This window comes from Schistocerca cancellata, chromosome 4 (assembly GCF_023864275.1).
Source record: "Schistocerca cancellata isolate TAMUIC-IGC-003103 chromosome 4, iqSchCanc2.1, whole genome shotgun sequence".
NCBI lineage: Eukaryota > Metazoa > Arthropoda > Insecta > Orthoptera > Acrididae > Schistocerca > Schistocerca cancellata.
Window position 1 is genome coordinate 613,623,458 of NC_064629.1, and position 15,465 is coordinate 613,638,922.

Below are 15,465 nucleotides of genomic sequence, written 5' to 3' on the forward strand. Positions count from 1 at the left end.
AAGCATACCACTACTTATTACATATTAAAATCCCCTCGTAGAGTTTATCTGTCTTTACAAACGCTATTCTCAGAAACTACTGTGGGGATTCTGATACGGTTTTGGTGTAGACATTGACGAGGAAGGTTTCTGTATGTAATTTATAAATATTTCACGCTAACTGGCTGAGGTATTATACTGATTCTCGATTAAGTCACGCCTCCTGAGGAACTCTTGTCGTGCACTTTTTAAGTCGTTTAAATTATTTCGATCATAACCCTATACAGTGGCCCGTTAACAAAATTTCCGCTACGCCAGACACGTCTTCCGGCCGTACATACTTCGTGCCACCCGTGCGAGGCTGGGTCGGGTCGCCAGTATGTTCATTAAAGCAGCACAGGCTCGGTTTGGGCAAGGATGGGGCTACGCCCTTACAAAATGAAATAACCCAGCATTTGTCTAAATAGATTTAAGGCTCTGTTTTCTGTTCATTGCTGCAAAATAACAATGACCAGCATACAACATCCAATGAGAACCTTACCTTCACGGCTACATGAAGAACTTTAATAATTAAGGTAATCGAAATTAATAACACTAGATTTCAAAACAGTATTTACTATTACTATATCATCATCATCATCATCATCATCATCATCATCATCATCATCATCATCATCATCATCATGTTTATTTAGTATTCATGTTTACTGTGAAGTTGATATAACATCAGTTCTAATTTTATTGCTTCTAAATTAAGAGCCTCTAAATTCGAAGCATGTTTCCCCATAAAGGAGAAAGGTCACTTGTGTTCTACGCAATTAAGTGACATCTACACACGTGGTTAGCTAATTTTGAGGATAATTTTCGGAAATCAAACAACAAAACTGATTTTAATAACTACGCTTACACCACAAATAATCACAATTTCTGTGTTAATACGGTACTGAGAATACGTGTTTCGAAACAATACATCTACATATCAACTTACTAGGGGACAGTGCGAACTTCCCTTCACCGATTTTCTTCGTATTCACTGGATTTGTAGGGCACGTCTAGAACTTATTATGTAACTAGAAAGACCCAACTCTCAACCGTTTTCAAGAAAAACAAGTTAGAAATTTTTAAGTGTGGTTATATGCTTTGCATGGTTGCTGCTATTCACGGAGTCCGCGGCCAAGCTAGTAAGCTCTTAGTCTCATAAGAGTGACGACTCTTGATCGAATCGCGCTGCCGGTTTTTCATTCACACACAACTTTCCCAAGATGGAGACCGTTTACTAACGTGTAGTATTAAAGCAATTCCTCCCAAATGTACTCCCTGGTGCAGCCTTGCGACGTTTATTTTTACAGGCCGCTGAAGAACACAAAATTGCGCATACATCACCGAAGAGAATAGAGGAAGAGCCTATAGAGAAGATACCATATAAACTCAATCATGCACCATCATTTATCCGCACCAATATTCGGTGTTGTGCTTGCGTCTTTTTTTTATACATAATTTTGTTGAAGTCCTAGTCGTGCCCTACACATCCTGTCAGTATGAATAAAATCGGTGATAAGTTCGTACACACACGCTACAGTGCTTGGTGGGGATTACTTCGCACCAATATTGGCCAAAAGCTTTTTTTTTCTGTTCCATTAGTTGTAATGGTTCAAATGGTTCTGAGCACTATGGGACTTAACTTCCGAGGTCATCAGTCCCCTAGAACTTAGAACTACTTAAACCTAACTAACCTACGGACATCACACACATCCATGCCAGAGGCAGGATTCGAAACTGCGACCGTAGCGGTCGCACGGATCCAGACTGAAGTGCCTACAACCGTTCTGCCACAACGGCCGGCTTAGCTGTAACGGCGCAAGAAAGCATGGCTGTCGACGTCCTCTGTACGCGCCATGATTTTCCTTACCTTACCGAGTCTACGCGGCAATATAAATGTCGCACTATCTGCCTATGACAACGTTCTCTAAATTTAAAAGTGCTTCGCATAAACGACGTCGTTTGTCTTCCAAAAACTCTTATATAAGTTCCCCGAGAGTCACTGTTGCACTGTCGTATGTACCATATCCAATGTTACGACCCTAGCAGCCCGTGTCTATAACCGACCTGCTTTTGCAGTCTGATCTACTAGACAGACTTCTGAGGCTGTAGTAGTGCTGTTGCGTAGGTCACTATCCTCTTGTACGCTATTTCCCTTTTATATACTGCATCCTGTCCCAGAATCCTTCCAAGAAGTCAATTTTTCCTTGGTCTTACGCATTACTGATTTTACGCTTCATACTGTTTCACATGCCTTTCTTGTATTATCCCAAAATACTTAAACGTTTTGACAGGGTCAATGAGATTGCGACATTTTGAAATTGGATAATATCGAGTTCTTTGTAATAGCGATTATCTTGCATTTATCGGTATTTAAAATAAACTGCTATTCATTACACCAAATCTTTCTGCAATTTCTTATGATCGTCGAACGACAATACTTTCGTGGAGGCAGCAGCAGCGTCAGCCAACAACCAGATAATACTGCTCATCCTATCATTTAAGTAATTTGTGTGTACTGAAAACATCACGAGTCCTACTACTATTTCTTGCTGAATCTCAGGCGAAAATATTAAACCTTGGTATACAAACGGCCTGCTTCGGCCTTCGTATCGAAAGTTATCTTTTTCTTGTGCCTGTGTCCCGCATCGGCGCAGGATTGGCATTGTTAGTAAAGGATTTGGCATGATAAAGGGATGGCTGGATGTCCTTGTCGACACCCCATCACCCCGGGACGGAATATGAGAACCCAAACTGCGTAGTAGTGATATTCATGTGAAAGTTAGCGAAAATTTTATAAAATTTTGCGAATCGTGTAACTGAGGCGGGAGTTTCGTACCAGCCGGGTATTCAAGTTGTGGGATGCGGGAAATCGCCTAAAAACCACATCCAGGCTGGCCGGTGGCCATCGTAGCAGAATGGGAATACGAGTCTAATTGCGTTGTAGCAAGAATTATAGTTATTCCCACGACGTAACATTCGTTCCCTTCGTCGTCTTTGAACTGTAACCATCCAACGTCATCTAGACCGCAGGTTTCGCTGCAAATCAGTATCGCCCCACTCAACATAAAATAATAATAATAATAATAATAATAATATAACAGATAAAACAACACATAGCAAACCTGACATCATACTCACCAATAAAAAGAAGAAATTAACAACTAATCGAAATATCCATACCCAATACAACAAATATACAGAAGAAAAAAGGAGAAAAAAATTTAAAAATACATCCAACTGGCTGAGGAAGTCAAGGACATGTGGCATCAGGATAAAGTTGACATAACAATTATAGTAACAACTACAGGAGTCATACCACACAATATCCACCAGTACATCAACGCAATACAGCTACATCCAAACATATATATACAACTACAGAAATCTGTAGTTATTGATAGATGCTTAATTACCCGAAAGTTCCTAAATGCAATGTAACATATACTGTACAGTTAAAAGGAAGTCACGCTTGATCAAGGTCTGCGTCACTTTCTATTTTTGACCAGACATAACGTCTGAGAAAAGAAAGAAAAATAATAATAATAATAATAATAATAATAATAATAATAATAATGAAGCACGTCTATATTCTGTACTCACTGAAAAATTATGACGTCACCCGTCACAACATGGTAGGTAATTGTAAGCATTAGACATATTACGTCACTTGTCGAAGCCGACGTACGTTATCAGTAGGTTCATTGTATCCCACCTGATGGTACCTTAAGTTTTGTTGATCATTGGCCGTCAACATTAAATGTACTTCGTTTTATTAGACAAATATTCATCGGGCCAACCTTATATTTGGGAAGGTACTGCGTACGGTCATGACTTTGTTAGTGGTGTATGTGGAATAGTAGCTAAGGTGTTCCTGAGATCTCTAGGACGGAATTTGTTCACGTGCCTCTATTGCTTGTAAAATGTTGTGCGTGATTAGAAAAAGCTTTTTTTCAATCATCACTGCTGATTCCTTGAGTAGCTAGTTTCCAACAGGCAATGTCGACGTTTACATATGGTATTTTCCCTAGAAGCCTTCAGAATGATAGAAGCGATATGGTAGGTAATTGTAAGCATCAGACATATTACCTTCTTTGTAAACTAGAGTGGCCTGCGCTCTTTCCCACTCACGCTGAACTATTCGCTGGTGATTCTCGATAAACTTGCGCTAGGAAAGGGGCTAAGTCCATAGCGTATTGAGCGTAAAATTAGCGAAAGCCGTCAGGGTCTTGTCCCTCGTTTACTCCAAGTAATATGATTTTTTTTTCAGTGTCTGTAGTGCTTGTACCAGTAGTGCTGGCATCAGTATCATTTGAGTCTGTAGACGGGTCGATGTTGATGTATTTCAAAACCAGACGTAGTTACGAGACCAAAGGAAACTACATGGTTCCAGAGACCTTTTACTTTGCCACCGTAACACAGTGGCTTTGCACAACTGATTGAATAAAGCACATACACTTAGGTTTAAGGAAGGATCCCCCATTTCGTTCGATGCTGAAGTGGTATTCCAGTACAGCCGGAATGCATCTGCAAAGTTATTCGAGTTTAGGGCGAATACCTAGTGGGCTAAAGCGTGAATGGGAATTTGGATTGGCCGACCGAAGGGCCGAGCGGTTCAAGGCGCTACAGTCTGGAACCGCGCGACCGCTACGGTCACAGGATCGAATCCTGCCTCGGGCATGGATGTGTGTTTAAGTAGTTCTAAGTTCTAGGGGACTGATGACCTCAGAAGTTAAGTCCCATAGTGATATATATATTCGTCGCTTCATAAGCGACACATACATACATACATCATAGATCTACAAGATACTATCCACTATGACTTCACCTTTGACCAGAAATCCCTAATATTTTTGATAGATATGACTGAAAAAATTTGAGATTTCACGCATGGCCGTTCCTGCAAATGCATGAGTTTCTATCAAGTTTTCTTAGTCACCTTCCCTGCACTCTCGCAGCGAGTGTATGGTAGTCTGTTCTCGAAACTTTGTCCGTATGCTGCCATTACGTCAAGGTGGGTCTTCGCTGTCTGTGTTTTACTTGATACGTCCTTTTCTAGATCGCGGTTGAAGATTTCTTCGAGCTACGATCTCAGTTCTGCGTTTGTCGGATTTGAACAAAATGTTTTTAGTGTGTGTCGACTTGATTGTTAGTGTGTCAGGTCTACGACACACAAACTTTACTGTCTTTTGTTTTTGTAACAACATGGTCGTTTATACCTCTCTCATCGTCGACACTCAAAAACTTTAGTCTGTAGGCAGGACGTCTAGAAAGCTTTTACATATGTTGGTGTGTCAATATTCGCACATCAGACTCTAGCAAAAAATTATTTCCTGGTCGTTTCACTCCTTTAACAAACAGTAGCGCACGACATGTTAAGGACAGACAGAAATAACTAAATTTGTTGTAACTGTGATGCGCAAAAAGCTATAGTAAAACGCTGATTCTTGACATCGCTTCATTATGTTACTAGTCAAATAGTTTCAGAAGATAGGAGCGTTGGCCAAGTGAAAGACAAGTTCGTAGCTAACCTGGGTTCAGCTTGAAATTGAGGCAGCTGGGATAAGGACGACGGTGTAAATTGATATTGTTAAGTGTAGCGGCGGCAGCAGGGCCTACCCGCGGCTCGAGGTGGGCCCGCCCGGATAAAAATAGCGGTAACTCCGTGCCAGAGGTAAACCGAGAGCCGAGCGCTGACTCTCAGCAGCGCCACGTACCACCCGCTTTATTGCATTTCTGTCTCGCCTGCCGGAGTTTTATCTGCTACAATACGTGCCAAATTCAGCGCTTGCGATAAGAACCGCCGCGTCGTAACTATTGAAAGCAACAATATCATGGAGGAACTGGTTCCTTGCACGGTGTGTGAAATTAATGTATTACCGGCCAATAATGCAGCTTTTTATTCTTACGAAAATATTTCTAGCACAAAATTTTCAGTAACTCCTCTGTTAAATGTATCTAATTTTAGTAGCATACGTGTCGTAAGTCGTTATATGTCTATTGTACAGATAAATTTTGAAAGCGATCAATTTTCATTCTTCATGCAGCTGGAATATCACGTTCTAACATCGGTCGCACGTTTAACCTGTGTACCGGACACGGATTGAGGACAGTTTTGGCCCAGCACCAATAAGATCTTTACCTTCACCGGCTGTTCTGAGAGATAACTTAGGCGACATTGTGGGAAGCCTCTGTGGGCGATTGGGAGGTGGGGGAGATCCGCTGAAGGTGGCTCACCTGGAAGACTACGATCCATGGAAGCTGTTACTTTGGTTGCTACAGTCCTGACTATTTTATCCTCTAGCATTCCGTTAGTGTGAAGAATGTCAAAGCAAACACTTAAGGTAACCCGCAACTCTACTTAATATACGTTTTCAACATTCACAAACTCTCTATATATAAATTAAAGTCACGTTCGTCTACATACGCAAGCTAATCAATAGATACACACATTCACGAGGAAGGTTTCTGTATACGATTCTTAAGTATTTCGTCCAAATTGTCTGAATTAAGATGAATTAAATGTGTGACAACGATGTCATTGCCACTGAACTAACAGTTGCCCTAACTCGAGAGAGCAGCAGTGCCTCGAGAACACGGTGTGAACTAGTTTACATCTGGCGTGGTGGTCTAGCTGGAGAGCGTATGGCTAGAAACAAAAATATGAAAGCAAATTGTGGTTGGATCACTTATCGCTCTGTCTTTCAACCTAGCATTCACCTCTCAATGATTTGGAGATACGCATTTTGAAATACAATTTCGGACTGCCAGCTTCTGAATCGCTCAGATTAGCCATCCCAATTCTCCCTTTTAATTCACAGAAAATTCTTCGAACGATCAGCAGTAAGTTCCTCAACTTTGAAGCACTGTAATAAATATGACAAATAACGGAAAGACAACCACCTTATCAGGTTGTGATGTGGTACTTAAAATTTTAACTAATCTAATATTTTTAACCAATAGTTTCCCTGCAATCGTGTTGGAACAACTGCAGAGCGAAGAAAACATGCGAATCCAGAATGTGTCGTTTTACTTTTTATGCTACAAGAAAGTTTTCCGAAAAATTTTATCTCTGTTTCGTTTACGCACATTGCGTTCTTTCAGCAGTGCAGCAGATGACTCAACTTTAAGCTTTCTGCTTTCCTTGAATCAAACCTAGACGTGGACACGATTCTTTGCATGGTACGGCGAAGTAGTCTGCCATAATGTGTCAAAGACAAAGAATTGCTGCAATGACACTCAACAATGCATCACAGTGCGTACCAAGTTTCACAAGAGGAGTTCTGTAGCGCGAGCTGAATATGTAGATCACGCGTGATTCGCATATATTGTTTACATTGGTTGTAAACGTATCACTTAAATCACAATGTGCTCCCATAATTGCTGTAAGATGTCACTCAAAACGCCAAAAAACTTCCCTGTCGTTCGGTGCGTACATCACGTAGGTTATATGAAATTGAGTTTGAAATTTATTCGTAACTCTACGCAGCGGGCCGCAAACAAAATGTGCTACGCCACCCAAGTCGTCCGGCCGTAGATACTTAATGCTACCCATGCGAAGTCATGTCTGTCGCTGGTAGTTAGTGGCAAGATGGCCCAATTGATAGCCCGTCAAAACCTGAACACCGATCAAGCTTGAAAACAGGAAAAAGGTGTACTGAACTGTGGAAAAAAAGGAGGAGAAATAGAAACTGAACGCCCGAAGGTCAATATGTGCAACATCTAGCGAATTTGAATAGTCAGGGCGTCGTGTTGTGTGGTCACGGTGTTTGACTCCGAAGAGGATGATCCGTGTTCAAATCTCCCTTGTGCCCCTTTTTTCCACGAAATTATCTATCCGTCCGGTCACTGACGTGTCTATTCGCTGTATTCAAATCTGCGTCTGTGTCGTGGTTAACGTCCGTGTGCTACAGCACCTCCAGACGTACGTACCTCGTATTTGCTCTACCCAAGTACCACGTATTATGACTCTTGCGTTCCGTTTTGGAAGGTTTGGCTCTTGAATTCCTTTGTTGTAACACAGTTCACACCCGTTTGTGTGTTGGTTTCACTTCTGCGAGACGTCTATACGGCATCTCGCCTGCTCCTACTAGTTATCAAATTTACTTGCGACGGTAAATATTATCACATGACTCACATTTTATAACCAACGTACGTTATAATAATGGCCAACACTACACAAGAAAAGACACTGACTGATCAAACGTAAAGCTCAATTTTGTAATAAAAATGGGGCACAAAGGAGATTTGAACACGAATCTCTCGCTTTGCAGTCCTACACTGACCACACAACCACGACTCCGTGGGTTTTTCAGTTCGCACGATGTTGCACGTGTTGAGAATGAATGAACCGTTCATTGTTTCTATTTTGCTTCTTTCTTCACAGTTCACTACACCTTCTTCCTGTTTCCATGCTTGACGTGCGTTCAGTTTTTGACAGGCTATCCACTGGGACATTTTACCACTAAATCTGAGGGGGTGTAGCGGGGGGCGGGGTGATGCGACGGGTAGTTTCCCTTGGAAGTAACTTCGTCTCATGACTCGAAGAAATACCTGTAATGTCATCGAAGTGCTCTTTCCTGGAGAGTTATTTGACTATTCCTATTTCTCGTGTCTGAATTGTCTTTTGCGATGTCACTAAATACCATTAATCACTGCTCTCAGGTATACTACATGCCTACTTATTGCTGATGCACATTTGAGTCTGCTACCTAGTAGCTGACTCAGATGGTAGTTTTTATGGTTCTACGTCTGTATGACTGCTCTGCAATTCACGATTAGGTGCTTGGCAGAGTGTTCACCGTACCACAGTCACGCTATTTCTCTATCGTTCGATTCTCGAATAGCGCGCGGGGAGAAATGAACACTTAAGTCGTTTGTGCGAGTTATTATTACTATTATTTCTTTACTATACCTGTTTCTCCGTATGGAGGTGAGAGCCACTAAATATTTTCGCTTTCGGAGGTGAAAGGTATTGATTGTAATTTCGTGAAAAGACATCACCGCAAAGAAAAATACCCCTGATATAATGATAGCGACCCCACCCGCGTATTATATCCGTGACACACTCGTTCCCTGTTCCACGATAATGCGAAAGGAGCTCCCCTTCTTTGAACGTTATCGATGTTCTCTGTCAATCCTCTGATACGGAACCCTCACTGCACAGCAATATTGAGCTTAGCGCAGGCAATCTCTCTACTACACCTGCTGCATTTTCTAAGCGTTCTGCTAATAAATCGCATTATCTATTCGATCGTTCCAATTTTTCTTGTAATCGTAATCCTTCAGTATTTAGTTAAATTCACAACCTTAGATATGTGTGGTTTATGGTGTAATAAAATAACTATCACTATGTAGTTTTATTTTCAAAGAAATGACAATTTCCAACTAATTAATTACTAAGAACTCAGTACTTACTAACTCGCTAATATAAGAACTACTTAATAATTGAGCTCTCGGACCCTTCTAAACTGTGCCCATTTACAAAATAGTTTTACGGTTTCTGGCTTGAATGTAATGTTTCTGGCCTCTGGTAGACGTTGATCAGGTTACATAGATCAAATCCTGTAACTTAGACAGTTCTTAAAGTTCCAGTTGTCTGCTATACGTTCTCACTGTACCAATTTGTACCGTCAGCGCCGCATGTCATTCGCCTCTGGAGTCCACTATGGACATAACGCTGCAACAGGTCTTTATATGTAGCAACAGCTACAGTAATCTATGGAGAGAGAAGATAGATAAAAAAAGCAGCAGCAGCTTAAACATTTTTACCAGATTACTGGTTACAAGTAAGTATTTTATGACGTTTGTGACAACGAGTCACATTCTCCACGAGCCACACCATTTCCATATGATCAGTAGTTAAATATCTAACATAAAAAGGTAAAGTCTGTGGCCCCCAAACCGTGAACGGGGTTCTCGCCTAGCTGCAACTGCAACTGCAGCCTTTCGTTAGCTACGGTGCTAGGACTGGGTGGCTGCCGAGTCCACAGCCCCGCCAACGTTCAACATCCCGTAAGATATGTCCAGTATTCAGTCTGATAGCATGCTAAGGGGACCTGGGGCCGTTCCTGGACGGACTGGAACGAGGAAAATTGCCCACGCCTACCAGACATTGAACCCGGGACCTGGAGGGCCGGAGTCCAGCCACAGTTTAATATGTGGTGATAAATTCAAATTTGTAGCAGTTGGCGGATGTGACGACATGCTGTGGGTGTGGGTCAGAGCAAGGAGCAGAACTATTCCGCTTTTGGCGGCCATGAGGGCAACATGTTCTGTAGTATACGAATCAATGTGTTATAATAAATGAGTTCAGTATGAGTGGAACTTCAACGTACCGCGACAGAAATACCCAACAATTTGAAAGTAGTTACCACTTATTTCAGAACTCTAGCAGGGCTTACATTGCAGAAATTCCCCTGAACGTAAATTTAGAAAGCCATTTTGCTTGTGTCTTGTCTGCCAAACTGCTTTTACTCGTGTTTTCAAGTTACTGTTTTCTGCAGATTACGGAAAGAGAAAAGTGTGACAGGAATTGAAGGTTGAAAAGAAGTGGTAGATTCCTCTCATGGGGCGGGTGGGGGGCTACGTGATCATGACCTCATTAAGAGCACGCCCTGTCCTCTAAGGTACGGCCACGATTGCGCTAAAGAAATATACCAGTGACTGTAAAACATAGTTGGGCAACTATAAAGATTATCCTCAATTCGCGATCTTTGAGATCAGCACGTGGTAGAAACACGGAGCCCCACTGAGGGATTCAACAATGCAATACAGCGAACATGTGCTCTACGAAACGGGTTGAAGTCGAGACGATAGACACACGCAAAACCAACGCACCAGAAACTGGAAGACATCAGTCGACGTCATAAAGCACGCTGAATGTCAACTCTACTGGGAATACAAAAACATATTCAGTCCCACCAAGAGAACCTCAAATATTTGCTGTAAGTAATATTCAAGTTACAGCAGCCTTTTAAACTACCGACAGGGACCATCAGGATACATACTTTGATTTGCGCAGTGGATAAAAGCACTTTGCTACCAGTTATGGTACCCTGCTATATACTGTCTTCACTGCCCGCTGATGCCTGCGCTATTCGAACGAACTCCAACGTCGATCGTATTTCGGTTTGCTTTTATTTTCAATAGATTTGTTTGAAAAATTTGGTGATGGGTTCAGCATTTTGTTTGCAGTAACCATGTAGGCTGATCCAAGGACGTTCCGGACATTTATACTACTGGTGTTTCCTATAGTTTTTTTAGGTATCAAGCCGCAATGAATAGTTCTGTTACCATGAACAGGCGGACTATTTTAACGTTATTTAAATATTGACCTCCATTTGGGAAATAAAGCAAATACTGACAATGATATGAAGTACCGAGACACATACAACCCATTCTAGGTAATAAAATGCAACTGAAGCACGGATCGCGAATTTAATGTTTGTGAACAAAATAGGTGCAATAGCGATCGTTAGTTTAAGTTCTTGAAATCTGGTTTTGAAAGTGGCACATTGCCCCGTCAGTCCAAGAATTTCGAGATTGTAATAGTAAAATTAGAGAAATGTTACGATGGTTGTTTTTAATGCTTCAGGTGTTCAACATTATCCTCCCCCAATGGAATAAAATACACAGGTGTTCACACAACCACGTGGAACCGTCAGATAAATCCTCCTTTGGGATAATGTTCAACTCGCGCATCGCAATGGCATGAATGTCGGTTGTGTAGTCAAACGTTGACCATTCAGACGAATTTCTGCAATTTCGCGTTTTGGGGTAGGTTCGTATTGATAATAAATCTTGTTGCTCGTGATGATTTTTCCAGAGAAATTCATTTCCATGAAGAAGCGGCAGGCGACCATGCGTCGTTTTTGTTCAGTTGCCAGGGTGTGCGGGACATTTTGCACGTACTCTAGAGACTCTGGGAAAGTCTTCAACGCAATTCGGAGACGTTGCTCCATTGCGATTTGCAACACCGCTGGTACTACGGCCGCACGTCTACTACTTAACACTGCCTGCTCACAACTGACTGGTCGGACACACATATATTGCTGACTTACTAGTTCCAGGTATCTTCCGAAGAAAAACAACTTATTTATTTCATATGCCGAAATATATGATTAATATTACTTATCCTATTAGTTATGTGTCAGCGATATGTTCATAAGAAACCGTTGCTTACACGATGACGGATGACCCCCATTAAGACTGTGTCGCAACTTTTCCGAAGTTTAGGACCGATGCGGGTCCGTCGATAAACGTTTTTATTCCTAATCAGTGGTGTAATTTGTCGCGTAATTGTGTCGTGCGCCACACATCGCTAGAAATGCGTCGATTCCGGTCGCGAAACGCTACAGCATTACCCAGGAATAAGTCAAAGAATTCTTCAGTGTCTCGAGTTACTGCTCTCTGTAGTTTGGAATATGTGACAAGAGACGTACTTTTAGCTTTTGGAATGTATCTATTGCATTTCACCTCATATACGAACATTCAAGTAGAAAACACCCGGGTTCCTTGAGCGCCGAAAGGATTTCTTTGAGATGCAGTGTAAAATCTACTTTGGTACCGGTTTTGAATGTTAATGCCTTCTTTATGTTTATTTCTCGTGGAACTTTAATAGTTTTAGAACGAAGTATAACTGCATTTGAACTAGGTAGGAGCGTAATAGCAGCAAGAGTTTCACAATTTACTACATGCTTTCACCAACACTTTCAAAATTAAGCTCTTTAAGAACAACGTAGTACTCTACATTCATTTTCTCTTGCACTTTGGAACTAAAGGGGACCATAAAGTCGCCATGAGAACACTGAAGCTCACCCATTTTACGAGTTCGTCTCCTGCTAATGATAAATCAATAGAAGCATCCGTAACCTACATCTCCGTAATTACTCTAGCATTCACAATAAAGTGCCTGGCATAGGCAACAGACCTACACAAAACGGTATTGAAGTATGTGTGATGCATCTAATTATAGCTACACTGACCATCATGTGACAATAGTTTAGGAACGCTACTATATCATGAATGTTAAGTGTAGTAGGATGACAGCTAATAAGTGGGTTGTGCACAGTTGTTTTTAAGACGAAGCTGCTGCTCTGTGCCGGCTCCTCTTCGAATTTACCGGAATTTATGCTTTGTCTGAATGGCTTCCGACGTTGAACATTCAGCTTGACGGCTCTTATATCAAGAGCCGTTATGTATGAATAATCTTGTGCCAGAATTGACGAGAAACGGATATCGCTGATTACGGAAACCCACATGCCTCAGCGCGCGCTGCCTGCAGCGCATACTGGGCGTCACGCCTGATATTTCGTATTCGTTTCTTTAGGTACCGACAGTATAGGTTGCGGCGCAAGCAGCACGCGCCTCTGATGTGGCCTACATTACGCAATTTCTGATTTCCAGGTTGGTGGCCTCATTACGAAGTTTGGGCGAACAGAAACACTGAGCCAAGCAGAAAGGAAAGCACTGAGGTGAGTCTTCGTCTCTCTTGAACACTCCGACATTGAGCAGCGACACGCAACAGATACTCACCTCTGATCTTGTGGCAGCTAATCCTTATCTTCGGGTCATCGGGAAAGTGTGTTTTTGAATCTGAAACAAATACATAAAAACTAGATTACAACACGACAGCAAAACAGTTTCTTCTAATTGATAAAAAGTCCACGCGGGATATCTCGAAAGGTGACACACACACACACACACACACACACACACACACACACACACACACACACACACACACACACACACACACACACACAAACGAGAGAGAGAGAGAGAGAGAGAGAGAGAGAGAGAGAGAGAGAGAGAGAGATAGATAGATAGAGATGTATCATGATAAAAGCCCGAAACAATAGGCATGGTAAAAGAGGCTGCCTCATTTCCTAAAAATAAGGACTGGCTCGTCCGAGCATTATGTAACCTTGCTAGTTTTACATTTTCTCCTCTTTAGCCGTAATGAATAGGATAGGAATTGTAGCATTTCCATCTTTACCATTTGTTAACAAATGAAGCTGTACGTCCCACACTTAAAGAAGGGTATATAACGCTCTATCGACATTTTGTGCTGCTACGAGAGTACAGGTGTCATTTGTTGCAGTTATATACAAGGTTTGTGTAAGTACTAACCGGATTAGTGACGTAAAGTTTGCTTATTCACTACTTTTCGTTACCGGCTTAAAAATAATTTCCTCAAAGAGCCTTACACCGCTCGATGCGACTTTTTACACTGTTCAAAATATAGTTGGAAGTTTTCTTGTGATAGCACGTTCGTCACCGTCGCTTTTTCTTTCACAGCTTAACGGTTTCAAATCTTGTTCTTTCCAGTGCCGATTTCATCTTCGGGAATCGAAAAAGCAACACGGAGCAAGATCTGGTGAATGTTTCAACACAGGAATTCCATGCTTACCCAAAACCACTTCACAGGCCTAAGTTTCTTGGGCATCATTTTTCTACAAAATTTTCTTATACGAAACATTTTCTTATACGAAACATTTTCTTATACGAAACATTTTCTTATACGAAACATTTTCTTATACGAAACATTTTCTTATACGAAACATTTTCTTATACGAAACATTTTCTTATACGAAACATTTTCTTATACGAAACATTTTCTTATACGAAACATTTTCTTATACGAAACATTTTCTTATACGAAACATTTTCTTATACGAAACATTTTCTTATACGAAACATTTTCTTATACGAAACATTTTCTTATACGAAACATTTTCTTATACGAAACATTTTCTTATACGAAACATTTTCTTATACGAAACATTTTCTTATACGAAACATTTTCTTATACGAAACATTTTCTTATACGAAACATTTTCTTCCGAAATTTGCAGACCCGTTTGACGACCGCATAAATACTAAACCGACGGCAATTCTGATTAAATCCCCGTTTTTTCAGTGTTTCCCTCCGTTGGTGACGCTGGAGGTCGCCCTAGATATGACTAATCTTCAACCTCTTCTCGTCCCTATTTGAACTGCTGTAACACTAAAAAATACCTTGAGTGTGTGAAAGACAGTGATCAGTCTAGCCTTGTTTCACCAAATAATAGGCTTGTGTGGCGGACTTTCCAAGTTTCGCATCGTATGTTGCTCTCTAGCCTTTTTTCGACGTGCTGCGCATACACGGTCAGACTCAATGAAGGCAACAGTCCGACTGAGGGGAATGGAGGGATGTCACATAACCCGTCAGTGTAGCACTTGACCTCACCGCCCAGGCTGTTTGGCTAAAAAAAATAACCGTATTGATTTTTAACGAACCTCGTGCAAAAGTTAACATCGCTATTTATGGTAGAGAACTAACACCAGGCTCGAGTATCTGATTTCCTCTATTACAGACGTCATTCCCCATTCAACCGAAACACTTAGCAGTAAAGTAATGGCACGCATGGATCGAATCATTGCTGAACTACAGGCGCATAACCT

At 41.4% G+C, this 15,465-nt stretch overlaps 1 protein-coding gene across 5 annotated transcripts in view; it reads right to left on the minus strand.

Moving 5' to 3' along the window:
- LOC126185180 (plasma membrane calcium-transporting ATPase 2) overlaps nt 1-15,465 on the minus strand; it is a 391,073-nt gene that overhangs the window by 208,191 nt on the left and 167,417 nt on the right. For all 5 annotated transcript variants that reach the window (XR_007536978.1, XM_049928035.1, XM_049928036.1 and 2 more), the window contains exon 3: nt 13,555-13,614. The gene's annotated coding sequence lies outside the window, so the exon portion shown is untranslated. The remainder of the gene's footprint in view (nt 1-13,554; nt 13,615-15,465) is intronic.